Source organism: Branchiostoma lanceolatum, chromosome 7, assembly GCF_035083965.1.
Source record: "Branchiostoma lanceolatum isolate klBraLanc5 chromosome 7, klBraLanc5.hap2, whole genome shotgun sequence".
In the NCBI taxonomy this organism is placed as follows: domain Eukaryota; kingdom Metazoa; phylum Chordata; class Leptocardii; order Amphioxiformes; family Branchiostomatidae; genus Branchiostoma; species Branchiostoma lanceolatum.
Window position 1 is genome coordinate 1,257,426 of NC_089728.1, and position 15,396 is coordinate 1,272,821.

Here is a 15,396-nt window from a genome sequence, read left to right on the forward strand (position 1 = left end):
CATTTCTACAGGACAGTGATCTTTGAGCGACTGTTCAGCAACCGACTTGATTTCATGCAAAAATATGATTTAAAAGGCAAGAAAACACACAGAACGGAAGGAAATTTTTTCTTTATCTATGAAATTCATTTAGTGATCCATCGGTGGAAAGATTAGCAACCTGCAATAGTCACACTAAATGGAGGTGCTTGAAAAGTCAATGATTTCTATTGAAATATAGAAAAGTTGGTAATCTCTTATTCATAGTATGTGAAAGATAAATTTTCCTATAACATCATGTCATATCAAGAATTCATCTCAATAGTCTAAAATATTAACGTTTGTCCAGCAAGACATGCAGATTTGACTAGAACGTAACGTAAGAGTAAATATGAATAAGAAGTTAAGTAAGAACTAAATGACTTTCTGGTTCTTGTCCCTCTCAAAAAGTACATGTGACCATAAATTGCAATTGTGGCCACCTCATTATACATGTATTGTCTAACTTTTGCTCTCAACAAATTTCTTCTCTCGGGCCAAAATACCTGAAAGAGGAAACCTATAATTTCAGGATGTGTTTCCCGGCTTCTTACATTACCCAGTAATTGGTTCATTATAGCGATCGTTCGGCAGCCTTTGTGTGATCTTTGCTCTTTGTCTTCCCCACTTTAGGGAGCGATCATTTATCTGATCAGTTCGTCTACATCCACTACCTGTCTAGTCTGTTATTGGCCAGGTGGAGAAATTCTCCTCAGAACGACGTCCCTTTATGGCTAATCTTCTTAAGGTGTCTGTCCTCTCTTGAGAAAGATAGTTATCAGCAACAAGCATCTCTTTGATATGACAACTAGAAAGCTGACTTCTTAAACTGAAGTTTGGTTTCAACACGATAAAAGTAAAAACAGTCTTGCCTGTTCACTTGAAAGTTCATCAGTGTCGGTAGAAGTCATTCTAGATCAAAGTTGGACTGCAATTTTCAACGCAATAATTGGACTTACCCAAATTTTTGACTGATCAACTCCAGTCTTTGTTAAGGATCAGTCGAAAAATTTGTCCAATGTTTTTGTGTTGGAAGTTACAGTTTAACTTTGATCCAGAATTTTTGTCTATTCATTCATCTACCATAATTAAGTTAAATGTACATATACCTGGGCATTTCAAGCTTTGTATAATCAAAACACATAATGCAAATTTCAACGCAATAACACACAGGAAAAAAAGATGATTATATGATCATAGATAAGAAATAAGTGGTTTGCAATTAGAGCGAGACATACTAAAGTCTGGCCTATTGTTCTTACATATATCAATGTTATCAGCTCCAGACCTCGAAAATTAGCCAGCAGACACTTTAGCTAGCAATTAAGATGGGAAGAGATATCTTAAGATAGATAGTATTGTGATGAACTGAACTGTACTGAACTGATTGTGATGTTCCAACAATTACCCAAAAGTGTAGATTGCAAGACTCAGAACTATACTAGTGAAGCGATCCGTGATGAAACTTTAGACGTATCATTTCTCTTACATATATCAATATATCAGCTCCAGACCTTGAAAATTAGCCAGAAGACACTTTAACTAGCAATTAAGATGGGAAAAGATATCTTATGATTAATGTATTGTGCTGTGGACTGATCTGTATGAAACTGTATGCAATAATTACCCAAAATGAAGACTACAAGACTCAGAACTATACTAACGAAGCCATCAGTAGATGAAACCTAAGATGTATCATTTCTCAAGAAAGTAGTTTTCAGGTGGGTTGACTTAAGACGCCCTCGAGGATGTCCCTCCTGCCCAGGTGTGAACAGGTGCGCTGTCGGCTCATGAATCACTCTCCTCACCTGTACAAATTGGTCCCCACCTGTCCAGGTGATTTATCTTTCACCACTTTCCTTTTTGTTGTCTAATTAAACCGAGCTGTGTTTAGAGGCCACACCAATTTGTTTACTGGGTTGTCAGACAGCTCAAATTATATTGGTAAAAATAAAGACCATATGACACCAAAATGAAATATTGTCTGTTTATAATCAACAGAAATGGTATTAATCAATCAACATACATATTTGTGCCAGATATTATAAACGTCACTCCATTCTTTTGTTATTCAACGTCACACCATCGTCAAAGAATGAGGCTTAAAATATATATGACAATAACTCAATAATGACCCCCAAATGGAGGTGCTTGAAAAGTCAATGATTTCTATTGCAATATAGATTTTTGACACTTTCTTATTCATAGTATGAAGATATTCGCACCATCGAGAAGTAATTCTTTCCTCTAGAGATATCCATCTTGCAAGGTAATCAAATTATGAGTTTATTGGCTAATGAAAATAAAGGTCAATATGAAAACAGAGGGCTGGGAGAAGAACCTAAATCTGACTATATTCACTCCCTGAAACTGTGTATTCTTCTCCCATAGACTCTGTTTTCATGTAGATCCTCCAGTCCAGCATTGTTTTGTTTTCTTAATCTGAGAGCCAACAAATCCACCAGCTGTGTTCGGAGCGGTGTCTGTGAGCGAGCATGCTCAGTACACATCCTCACCCCGACCTTCAGCTCAAACACCTGGTTAATTTATGTGCCAAGGTCACCTTGAAAGACTGACCTTCAGGGTGTCAGGAAAGTTAATGAAACGTCTTACAAAAGGGTCACGTTTATTACCCCTCCCGTTGGTCCAATGTGGACGTCGGTCCTTACCAGGTTCTGGAACAAAACAGCTGAAAATGTCCTTGAATTCAAGGGTGGTGAAGGAGTTGACAGAAAATATAACTCTTTGTATGAAGAGAAGAAAAGAGAACAGATTTAGAATACCAAAAATTCCCCGCTATTTCTTTTTTTTTTGTAGCTGGGGAGCTTTGCGCCCAAACTCAATAAGTAAAGATACAATAACACATGGTATGATTTTGGAAAGTCATTTTAGAAATATAAAGAGATCCTTGTTGGACGCTCCTTGTTTCAACTTGTAGCTGGATTTCAGTAAGATTTCACATTTGTATGAAATCTTTTTTTCTTTCGTTTGAAACATTCATAATCTTGGAGGTATTAAACAGCAGGTATTATTGGCACTACTAGCATTCACACACGTTGCCCCAAACCTTTAAAAGATTAAGACAATGTGACAACTGCAGGTAATTATAACCAGCCACCCGTAAAATGAACCACTCCGCCTCCAGGCCTGCAGACACCGCTGCTGAGGTCTTATAGATTCCAGAAATTCTGAAACGTTTCTTCGAATTCTTTCCTCATCCTTTGATCCATAAATATGTTCAAGTTGACATCTATAAACAGTGTTAAAGTCTCATCTCCAAGCAGATGTTAGGAGGAAAATAGTTACCCTTTCTTGCTGTCCCAATTTTGCTTGTATTGCATACCCGGTAAACCGTCTTATGGTGTAACACACCAGGTTTGAAGAGTACAAGCTGCATATCCAGACAGATTTATTTGATTCACTCACACCAGGAAGGACCCCTGCTCTTTTTGATAAGTGTGGTGGGTTCTTTAACGTGCTCAAGGTGTGACTCTCCTCAAATACGGGGGACTGCCATTTGAAGCTAGCCTAACCAAAGCTAGGTACCCATTTACACCTGAGTGAAAAGTGTAAAGTGTAAAGTGCCTTTCCCAAGGGCACAACTTCAAGGGGGCATGTCAGGGGATTCAAACCCAGGACCTCTGGGTTCTGGGCCAAACACCCTGCCATTGTAGATTATTGGACCTCTCAAACCACTGAACGCTCAGCCTGCTGCCTAGCTCCCTAGACGATACAAATTTTGATAGAAATAGTACTGAAAATGCTACTTCTGGAGGGGGAGGACAAACCTGGCTGCCTGACATTCTGTGCATTCTTAAATATTCAGGTGGGATCGGTTGCTTTTCCCTCAACACTCTGTCATGTCTCCTGTTCCAATTATTGACATGTGTAAAAACTGAAACTCCCCAATTCCTTACCTTGTAACTCTGCTGAACAAGTGACTGTTCGCACTAACGTGCCCATGCCTTCTCTACAGCTACTGCAATGTATCGAACAATACAATCGTGTCATGAATGTTTACAATATCGGTTGTCCTTGCATCATTTTCTGTGTTGTATATCTGAAATGTACTAGAGTTTTTAAATCACACAATGAATATATCGAACAATACAATCGTGTCATGAATGTTTACAATATCGGTTGTCCTTGCATCATTTTCTGTGTTGTATATCTGAAATATCTAGAGTTTTCAAATCACACAATGAATATATCCTAAATTATGTTTATAACGATTTTGGTTTTGACGTGAGTTTACTTGTATCCAATTCAGACTCTCCAGTCTGCCATGTCGTATTATCAACAAAGTTTCAAATTCTGTGCATTCTTAAATATTCAGGCGGGATCGGTTGCTTTTCCCTCCACACTCTGTCATGTATCCTGTTCCAATTATTGATATGTGTAAACAGTGATTAAAGGTTTCGCCATGAGCAAGGTTAGGAAAGGTTGGCAGGTCATGTTTACAGAAATGACATATGATGTTATCTTAGTCCAGTATACAACATGTACACTGCTTGGTCCTTTATTTGAGGAGAGCCATGTTTGAAGCGTTCTTGAGAACCCTCTGCACTAATTGATGAGAGTCCTGGTATCCATCCCTATTATATATTGCTATATTGCTATTTGCAAAGGAAGCCATAACAAGGATGGATACTGGCCAGTGAATAAAGAGTATGGGTACAGCCATGTGTTTAATGGGCCAAACCTCTCAGTGCCTTACAGTCTTTTACTTACCAACTTAAGATTTGTCTTTTAAGTTGCGCAAATACAGACAGATGGATAGCTGGATAGATATACTGTATCTGATACAGATCACAATGTATCCGCAAGTACCAAAATTCTTCCTCCGTTCTCCATGAAATGCACCTCTGGCACTTTTCCCTTCAGGATGCCTGTCATTATGTCCTCTAACAGAGGTTATACTTGCCAACTTAAGATACTTTAAGATTTGGCTTTAAACAGATACAGATATACAGATAGATAGATATACTGTATCTGATACAGATCGCAATGTGACTCCGCAAGCACCAAAATTCTTCCTCCACTCTCCATGAAACGCACATCTGGCATCGTACATAAAATCTGTGCTTTCTTCCTTCAGGATGCCTGTCACTGTGTCTCTATAGTACCAACTTAAAATATGGCAAGTTTTTAAGTGGATATACTGACAGATAGATAGATAGATATACAGTATCTGATATAGATCGCAATGTATCCGCAAGCACCAAAATTCTTCCCCCACTCTCCATGAAACGCATGTCTGGCATCACAGATAACATCTTTGCTTTCCCTAGCTTCAGGATGCCTGTCATTATGTCCTCTCACAGAGCTATACTGCAAGATTTGGCTTTAAGCATATACAGACGGATAGATGGATAGATGTACTGTATCTGATACAAATCGCAATGTATCCGCAAGCACCAAAATTCTTCCCCCACTCTCCATGAAACGCATGTCTGGCATCACAGATAACATCTTTGCTTCCCCTCCAGGATATGAGACTCTCTGTCTTCATGTCTCTTTGCAAATATTTCATCACTGACCCCTGACCCATAACCATCACTCTATCTGTCTTGTCAGCAGAAAATAATCTGCAGTAAGTCCCCAGAAAACCCTCTACCCCAGGACTTGACCTGTCTAAACCTTCTCTTGGTCTGCTGCCAGGACAAGGTGATAAATTTCCTCCTCTCAGCCAGGTGAACCACTGATGGGGTTTTAATGGTGTGCAGTTGCCTATTTATTGTGTTTTATTAACTGGAGGTGGAGACAATGAAGTGTATGATATTTTACAGCAAATGCAGGATATTTCCCTCTTTTTTTCAAACGTGTTGTCACGCATTTTCAGTGTCCGCTAATTTGAAATGGTTTAGATATTGTTCACATCCAATTGCAAAGAAACAATGAACTTCAAGGTTGTCTTATCGATTTATTTATTGTTTCCCTGTCTTTGATGCTTAAATTAGTAAATTGAATAGATTTACTAGATTGACTAATTTTTTGTTTCTTCAACTAGGGTAAGTTTCCTTGAAATGATCTATAATTTGATTTGAAAAACTAGATTCAGAATATGTATGATCATAATTCCTCTTTCCCCCAGTATACAATGTCATGTAGGTGAGGGAAATATACTGTAACAGTCCAGCCTGTCTCCATGGTACAGTTCCAATTAAAGCCCAACTTCTTTGTGCGCAGATCTGGTTTCTTGTTTTGGAGGAGAAGGAAATACCAGCCTTCAAAAACTTCCTTCTCAAGAAGGCACCAGTGATCCAAGGAGCTGTGTCTTGGCAACTTTCTTGACTCTTGAAGTTTCCCACTTGTTCCTTGGCAGTAGCACCTTGGGTCTGTCAAGGAAGCCTGACTTGTGTGGGTAATCTTAAGTTGACTACACTTGACACTCTTGTAAGGGTTCGATGATTCAACGTTGTAATGTTTATCCAGCTCAAACACGCAAACAAGATGTTTCAATAATGACTATTTGTATGTAACCTCAGTTAACATTAATTCATCAGGTTACATAAATGCGCCGCTTTGAAAAACAGTGCGTTTGAAAGATCTCTAGTGCATCACCCCCAGGTATGCACAGTTTAGATATACAGGATGTTGGGTTGGAAATCTATTTGGACGTATCTTTTCAGGGTGGCGGAATTATCTACCCTGGTGGAATCATGTTAGTAGATGTTAACCGTAAGAAATGATTTCTTATATAGATAAATGTCATTACAACAAGATTATGAGCACTAAAGTGAAGATAAAATGTTTTAAAGAGCAGGACATTAAAGCTCAACATTTGAGACATTTCTGTTCCAACAAAGCCTGATATATGACTATTTAAGGATCTAAACAGTCCTAAATGTGCTAAACAGAAAGCTATAAAAGTCTGGATTCGGTTAAACTGCTTTTGCCTTTTGGACAATTTTTGCCATCAATCTAACCAATTAAGGCCCCTGTCACCATGTGCTTCGGTAGCTTGAAGGCACAATTAAATGAGGGAGAGTTGAGATCATGTGGTAGCCGGATGCATAACTTTAGTGACTGTCATTTAGATATGCTACATATGACTTTCAGCCCAGAACTACATGACTGTATGACAGGGTTCTAGGTGCGTCACATTTTCAAAGAATGAAGGGCCATCCTCACTAGATAGCTCTTAAATTTAAGCAACACCTGGGGTTTAGGTGTGACAGGTCATTCAATATCACATAACCAGCCCTCTGCCCTATACTATATAATACAGATACAGTAAATGTTGAAATTTTAGCGGTCGTTTAATGAATGAATGAATGAATGAATGAATGAATGAATGAATGAATGAATGAATGAATGAATGAATGAATGAATGAATGAATGAATGAATGAATGAATGAATGAATGAATGAATGAATGAATGAATGAATGAATGAATGAATGAATGAACTTTATTGCTCGACAATTGTACATGGCACAATGTATTCACAGGGTTTTCTCAGTGACCTTTTTATTGCTAACTAAAAACCACCGTTAAATGCTCATTCTGTTTTCTGACTGCTTTTGGCATCGTTTCAACCGCAAACTTAGAACCACCTTGAACACTCCATTTTCTCCATTTGTCGTGAAATTGAATTCCTGCATTCACAGTACTGTATTTTGATAATAAATCATTTGTCTGACTGTTCAATTTGCGGTGATTTTTGGTCCCACCTTTGAGTTGCCGGTCCCTGCCCCAGGGAATAACACACACTGTCTTTTCTGTCTCCCAACTGCTTTTGTCACAGCACATAATTTATAACCTCCTGGACACAATCCTTCATTGAGTGCAGATTTGACAGGGTCCGTTGGACACCAGAAGGCCTGTCTAATAGAGTAAGATAGATGTAGGTGCTGCGGTGACCTGGGTTCTGCCTGCTTTCATTTGAACTTTTCATGAACCGAGCCTGTCTGACTGCTTAAATCATACTTTTCCAGACTGTTGAATTGTACATAATACACGTATGTTCATTTGGCCATACACAGATTTATCATTTTACGCTTTTCAGGCCTCAAAGGACGTGATAACACTGATTTGTTTATTTTTCTCATTTTGTAAAAGTTTTCACTTGAAAGTTCATCTGTGTTGGTAGACGTCATTCTGAATGGAGTTTAAACTGTAAAAGCCAACACAATAATTGTGTTGGCTTTTACAGTTTAAACTCCAGTCAGATTGTAGAAGTTCTCGAATTTCTATTTTGGGGGTAAGGTAGCTCAAAAGTCTCCCATTTCTTATTGATATATATTCCTTGAAATCGATCAAGCAAGGTACTTTAAGCCAGACAAATTTTGGGCATTGGCCAACTTACCCTGAGAACCCCCAGGCCAACTACAGACACACGCCAGGACAAACAAACAAATGCACAGATCTAGACCGAAAATAATACCTCCGTTTTGATGGAGGTAAACAAATATCTGTTTCTTTGTTTGTATTGCATACCAGGTTTGTACTGAAGAGTACAAATGGCATAATCTGGTCAGATTTATTTTATCCACTCACACCGGGAAGGGCCCCCATTCTTTTTGATAAGTGTGGTGGGTTCTTTTACGTGTTCGAGGTGTGGCTCTCCTCAAACACGGGACCTCCATTTAACATCCTATCCCAGGGACGTCTCTAAAGCTAGGTACTCATTTTCACCTGAGTGAAGGAAGGAAATTCGTGTGAAGTGCCTTTCCCAAGGGTTCAACTTCAACGGACAAGGAAAGAGACCCATGAGGATTCGAACCCAGGACATTTGGGTTCTAGGCCAAACACCCTCCCAATGCGCCACCGTGACACCTCAATGGAGTAATAAAAGTGATTTCCGTTAAGAAAGAGGATTCCATTAAAAGGTTATCCTGTAATGTCTGTACAAAGGTCGTATATGTAAGCTTTCCACCAGCTTGTAAACTTCAGAACTGGTCCAAGGAAACAGGGACCCTACTTGAGTGTCCTTGAGAATGTGAAGGACCCATTGTTATGACTACATGACCTTGGCAGAGGTCGAATGTAATACTGTTGCAGTTGAATGTTAGAACAGAACAAGGATCTTGTTTTATTTACATTCTCAACACAGCACAAAAAAATTCATACAAATAAAGATTTGAAGATTTGAAGCACAACTGGAGACAACATGCATGCTTGGTGTATACCTGAGATTTGGACCCAGGAGGACCCAACCTCCTAGGAGGGTGTCAATGGGGTTTATGTTTATGAGTCTGATTCTGTTGGATCTAGGTTAAGGTTTCCAACTTCAAGACAAGACAAATTCAAGACACCCTGAAGTTTCAATTTCTTACATTCATTATACAAAAACTATCATAAACAGCATGGGTATACAGTAACTTACAATCTAACATTCAAAGGTACAAACGTTTTCTCGTGGTTCAAAGAATTGTGAAACCCAGTCCACAACCTCTTGTGTATTTCCTCCCAGCTTATTTTGCCATCTGGTTCATTTACTGCAATGCAAAGCGAGTTTCCGAGGTCTCAGTGTTACAGTAACAGTTGTTAAGGGGGTTGGATGTGTTGTAAGATCCCATTCCAGTCTCCCTCATGTGCCAGTTGTTGTTAGTGAGAGCTGGTCCATACCTGGTCTGGCTGTCCTGCTGCATTACATGGTTACAACACTGATGGCATGTCTGGATGGTAGTTGGCTAAATGTGTCCCTCATGGTCATAACACTCATGGCATGTGGGGATGGTAGGCAGCTAAATGTATCTTACAGCAGTAACAGGCTGCACTGTATACATTCTGTATAGAAGAATATTTTCACTGTCAATATCAATCCTGACCTGGCAATTGTGGTAAAGGCAAAGGTAGTCCCATAGCCTTTATGAGGCTGTAGGTGCAGTGGGTTGTTATGTCCAGGGCACGGTATGGAAAGAGGAGTCCAACCCCCTCCTTCCATCGCCTTTTACCTCCCCAACTAAAGTCAGGCACCCATTTTTACACCTGCCTGGGGTGAGGAAAGTCATGTTAAGTGCTTTTCCCAAGGACACAGCATCTAACCAGGTATGGCAGGAATAGAACCCCTGACCTTTTATCAGCAAGCATATCTTGAGATGTTCTGAAAGCATCTCGGAAAGGTCTTGAGACTTTTTTTCTTTTTCATCTTGAGATTTTATGAAACATCTTGAGATGGCTATAAAAAATCTCAAGAATATCTCATAAAATCTCAAGATTAAACTTAAAATCTTGAGATCATTGGAATAAATCTTGAGATTTTGTCATTTTCAACGAAGCTGGGGGTCATTATGATCCGTTGTGTATCAGAGAAGTGTTTCACAAAATATTGGATATGTACCTTTAAGCTTTTAAACGGTCAGAAGCATTAGTCCAAAGTGCTCTGCTCATTCCAATAATAATCTGTTCACTGTTAGCTACATTTTTTGTACTTGGCCGTTTGACGCCACCACATAGACCCTGTAACCACCTGTTTACTGTCATTCTGCAATCATAGCAGAAAACTCATCTGACAGTACTTGAAGGTCTTGGCTAATCCTGCCCCGCAGTCCACATATTTCTCGGTTGCCATGACTACTGTGTTTAGTTGCCATGACTACCATCATGTCATGTCCCCAGAGGGGTCACCTGCTATGGTTGTAAGAAGAGGTGGGCCAGGTCATAGGTCAAAACCCCAAAACTTTGTTCTGTTCAGGGTCGGATGTTTAACCTATGTCATGTCAAATAAGATCATCTTAGGGGTAACAGTTAATAGCGGCAGATGTTTGTTGTGGATGCAACTGCTGGACACTAGTGTACAGATATCCATCAGAAGAATAAAGACCTTCTGAGTTCTTAGATGCTTTATATCACACACCTTTTGTGACGTGTAGTTGGTTTGAAAGGACCTGACTTAGATAGTCTGAATGACAATCTTTATCTGTAATGTCGAAATAACCTCCCTTTGGTGTAACACAGCTGTACTGGAGGATGAACAACTCCCTAAAAAGAGAAAGAATAATGATGATGAATGATTTTTGACATATATGGAGAATGAAAAAGCCAACAGCCAATGTCACATGAAGTTAACACACACACACACTCAGACACATGTCAGATGGTGCCTTTTTATTTATGTATCAATCTTAGAAAGAAGAATGCAAATGGGTATAGTCTCTTCAGTCAAATTTGGCTGATTTCCAAGGGAGCCCATAGCTTGGCTTCAAGCTAGAAACTCTACATACGCAGGTTCCTATTACAATCATACTTTCCACAGCACAGACAGGCAGTCACTGCTACTTGATAATACATCAATGGTATTTGAAGTGTTGAAAATTCTCCTCACAAAAGAATGACAAGAGTTTTTCAAGTGCTCGAGTACAGGATTTAGCAGTCAAGATTAACCCGGCCATAACTGTACCTCCGTGACAAACTGTTTACTTCACACACACACCTCCGACAGGCTAGAACATATTCGTCTTCAATGTCCCCTCCGCACAATGGACTCCCCTGACAGGTACATAACACAGAGTCAGGCCCACCTACAGCTGTTTTTGCTGGGGACAATGCAGTTAAGCCTGCCGCGGGTTAGGGGTGCGGCAGGCTGCTGAAAAGAGACATCTACCAGAGGGACAGGCGGAAAATCAGCCATAAAAACAATTTGCACGGGGCTGCTGTCGGACCACCCTGAACCAGGGCTCAGGTTGAGGAGTTTGTTCCTTCAGACTCTTGTAGTGCCACTATTAGTGCCTATATAGTGGCACGTAAGGCAGCAAGTCTCCTTGTTGTTTCTGTAGCGGGTAATTTTTTACAGGGAGGGGATGCTAGCTAGCCTTTCCCCTTTAACATGCTCTTAACAGGCATCTTCTCGAACATGGGACCTCCATTGTATGTCCCTTCTGAAAGACAGTGCATCCCCATAGTAAGACTCTTTCTCTCACTTTTGGGTGTATAGGGACAGTGCCCATCTCCGTTTCTATAGCCCTTGGCCACACAGGCTACTATAGTATGTAGGGGGCTGGTCCACTGGTAGTGGAGTGTGTGTAGCTACCGTACTCATTAGTGCTGAGTGTTAAGCAGAGGAAGTTTGCACCAATATTTTTTAACCCATGGCCTTAAGAATGCAAGTCAAACTCTGCACTCACTTGGCCATTGCACTGCTTGCTTGAAGAGAGGGAACGGAGATCTTAGCCTTTTGAGGCTGTAGGGGCAGTGGGTTGTTATCCATTCTGTCAGTCTGGCACAGTATTGGAAGTCAGAGCCCAACCCTCTCATTCCACTGCCTTTTAATCCCCAAGTGAAGTGAGGAAAGTCAAGTAAAGTGTCTTTCCTAAAGCCCCCGTCACAAATAAGAAATTCAGCTCGGCCGATGTGTTGGCAATCTTCAAATGTGCATTTTCGGCCGAAGTACGGCCGACGTCCCGTCGATTACGCGGGCTTTGGGCGATTTTTGGAAATCAAAGTTGATCCAAATGCTGGCCTTTTACCAGGTTAGTTGATTCTGACTTCATCCATGTCCAAGAGATGGTGCCATCTCATGGGGGATTTTAAGTTTTTAGTGTTCGACGGACGTCGCCCGAGATTTTCATTGGAAAATAGGGTCGACGCTCTGGCGATTTTGAAATTCAGCAAGCTTCGGGCGATGTGCAAATTCGGCCGACGCTCGCATGAATTGTGACGCCGGCTTAAGCACTTCTGATCCGTTCTGACTGCGCTGGGAGATGCTGGCTTCTACATCTATGTTCACTCTTATTCACAATTCTCAGCCAACGCTCGCATGAATTGTGACGCCGTATGAATTGTGATGCCGGCTTAAGGACACGAGTCACACAACATCTAACCAGGAATGCCAGGGATCAAACCTGTGACCTCTCGATCTGGTATCCGCTATCCTAGCCACTCCACCATTCAACACCATAACTCCTCCATTCCACATAACCACTGAGGAAAGGACTAAAACCAGCAGGGGGAGGGGAGTTAACAGGGTTTAGGGTGATCTGTTTAACTCAGGTTCACTCAACAAATGCCTTCAGACTGGGGAGACTGAATTGCAGGGCCGAGGTCATGACCCTTCTGTGAAATGATTGACAGGTCAGTCAAACAGCACCTTCACATCTGGACAGACTTGGCCGATGTGGAAGGAGAAGTCACAAGATTCAAAGATGGTGCAGGGAAGGACGGTATAAGTTAAAGTTAAAATCCATCCCACACCTTTGGGTGTATAGGAGTAGCCCGGAGTCCAGCCTTCTTAGCTTTAGTCCGCTCTCTTGACGGGGAGCGGAGTTTGGGTGGTAGCGGACTAAAGCTAAGAAGGCTGGACTCCAGGCTAGTATAGGAGCTGTGCCCATCTTCGTTTCTATAGCCCTTTCGCCACACAGACCACTACAATGGGGGGATAGACCACTGGTAGTGGAATTTGTTCAACTCCCATACCCTAATTCCTATAAGTGCTGAGTGCTAAGCAGAGAAAGCCGTCTATAACACATTTCAAGTCATTATATGACCCTGCCAGGGTTTGAACCCCCAGCCTTTGGAATGTTAAGTGAACACTCTACCTTCAGTCCATTGCACAGGTCCAGGAAGAACGGTTACTGTAGTTATAGCCTGTGCTTGTTTCTTTGACAGGGCTTTTGAACTGTATTTGAGGATGGAGTCCAATGGACGTATTGAATTGTTTATTTGTTTGTTTGGAGGGGGAAAAAAGACCAGGTAAAACAACAGCCGGCAAATCAGCACCATGGCAGTAGCAGATGTTGTTGTGTGGATGTCGTCTTTCAAGACTTTCTTTCTCAAATCAGCTTTATGCAACTGCTGCATTTCCACTCTTTGTGGAATGCAGTCAACCTCTGCATAAGGACCACCTGGCGAGTGTGACCACTTTTTAGTGGTCCCTTAGATGATTTTTCCCATCGACCCAAGCATAAAGGATCATGTTTATAGTGACAGGTCAAAGACCAGATTTTGTCGGTCCCCTGAGTGGTGTTCTTGGGCAGTTGTGACTGCACTGCTATTAGTGGTTTTGAATAACCCTTAACGTGTCCTCACACCACAAAACAGTATGAGAGGCGTAGATTACGAGATTTGGTGTTTGTTTGCATTCTTCCCAAAAAGGGTCCTAACTTTCTGAGCATGTCGTAAAACTAACCGTTACATCAATCGCAAAACCAGCGGCAGAATGAGCTAATCCTTATTGTAGGCAGAGTTTCCAGAGATGGCCATCCATCCAATCAAGCATGTGCATCCTAAACCCCGAAACTTCACTACCTTATCTGTAAAAAGCCCTTGAAATGTCTGAAAAGCACTTGTAATTGTACACACTGTACTTGTTTGAACAACTAGTTTGGTGTCCGGTCATTGTCAAAACAAGTGTACCTTTGGGACAGTACAGGACGACATGGCTTATCTGCTGTCAATCACTTCACCTCCTGTCAATCAAGGTCTGTGATCACCTGTCAATCACATCACGTCCTGTCAATTGTGTCGCCTCATGTCAATCAAGTCCACAAGGCCCCGTGGGAATCTCACCCCTGGAGGTCGAGGTATGTTGGACTTGGTGCCTGATAATCAGTAACAGATGAAGTATTTAGTGTCAAATCCTGTTGGCGTTTCTGTGTCCTGGTACCAGTATCTCCCTTTGACTTGATGTCTGGCAGCAAATTTGAGCTACGCACACTAGCAGTTTGTATGGATTGCATCCTCTCTCTCTCTCTCTCTCTCCCTCCCTCTCTCTCTCTCTCTCTCTTTCTCTCTCCCTCTCTCTCTCTATCTCTCCCTCTCTCTCTATCTCTCTGTCTCTGTCTGTCTCTCTCTCTCTCTCTCATCCATCCAAACCAGTGACCTTCACCAGTCTACAAACTCCTTGTCCTCTAAAGCGAACACTTTGCCCTTGTCAAGGCCGTCCGTGAGCCATTTTCGTAGCGAGCTGTTAAATGTTTCTCTTCCGTCTGCTCCTTGGTTACGACTGACGTCTCAGAAGGACCTTTATCTCCAGTGGGTGGGTGGCAGTCAGGGCAGGAGGGCGGGGTTCAAGGCAGGAGCAAGCCTTGACAGTCATTAGTCAGTCTAGCAGGGTTATATTACACTCAAATGTCACACCTAACCTTTGCACATCTAGCTGTAAGCATTGTTTGAAGATAGTGAGGATGCCCCGGTCTACTTGCCTTATTGTACTCTTCTTCCAGATACCACAGCAGAGATTGAGACTGAGAATGAGATTGGCTAGCAGAGCCTTGGTTCTAAAGGAAATCAAGTATCATTGGCAGAATAAACTATTAACAGTAAAAAAAATGATAGTATTACTAAGGTAAGGGAGTTTCTAGTTTAGTTTCGGTAATGTTTCCCATGAACTTAAGGACATTTTTATGTTTGCACAGACCTTCTTCATTTCCAACAAAAGTTGACTTAAGTTTCTAAACGTTTTCCGGTCAGTTAGATTCTGTTAACACTCAGACAAG

General features: G+C 41.2%; 1 protein-coding gene across 2 annotated transcripts in view; it reads left to right on the forward strand.

Moving 5' to 3' along the window:
• The window catches only part of LOC136438501 (A disintegrin and metalloproteinase with thrombospondin motifs 16-like), a 191,343-nt gene that overhangs the window by 46,871 nt on the left and 129,076 nt on the right, over positions 1 to 15,396 (forward strand). The gene's annotated exons all lie outside the window — the stretch shown is intronic.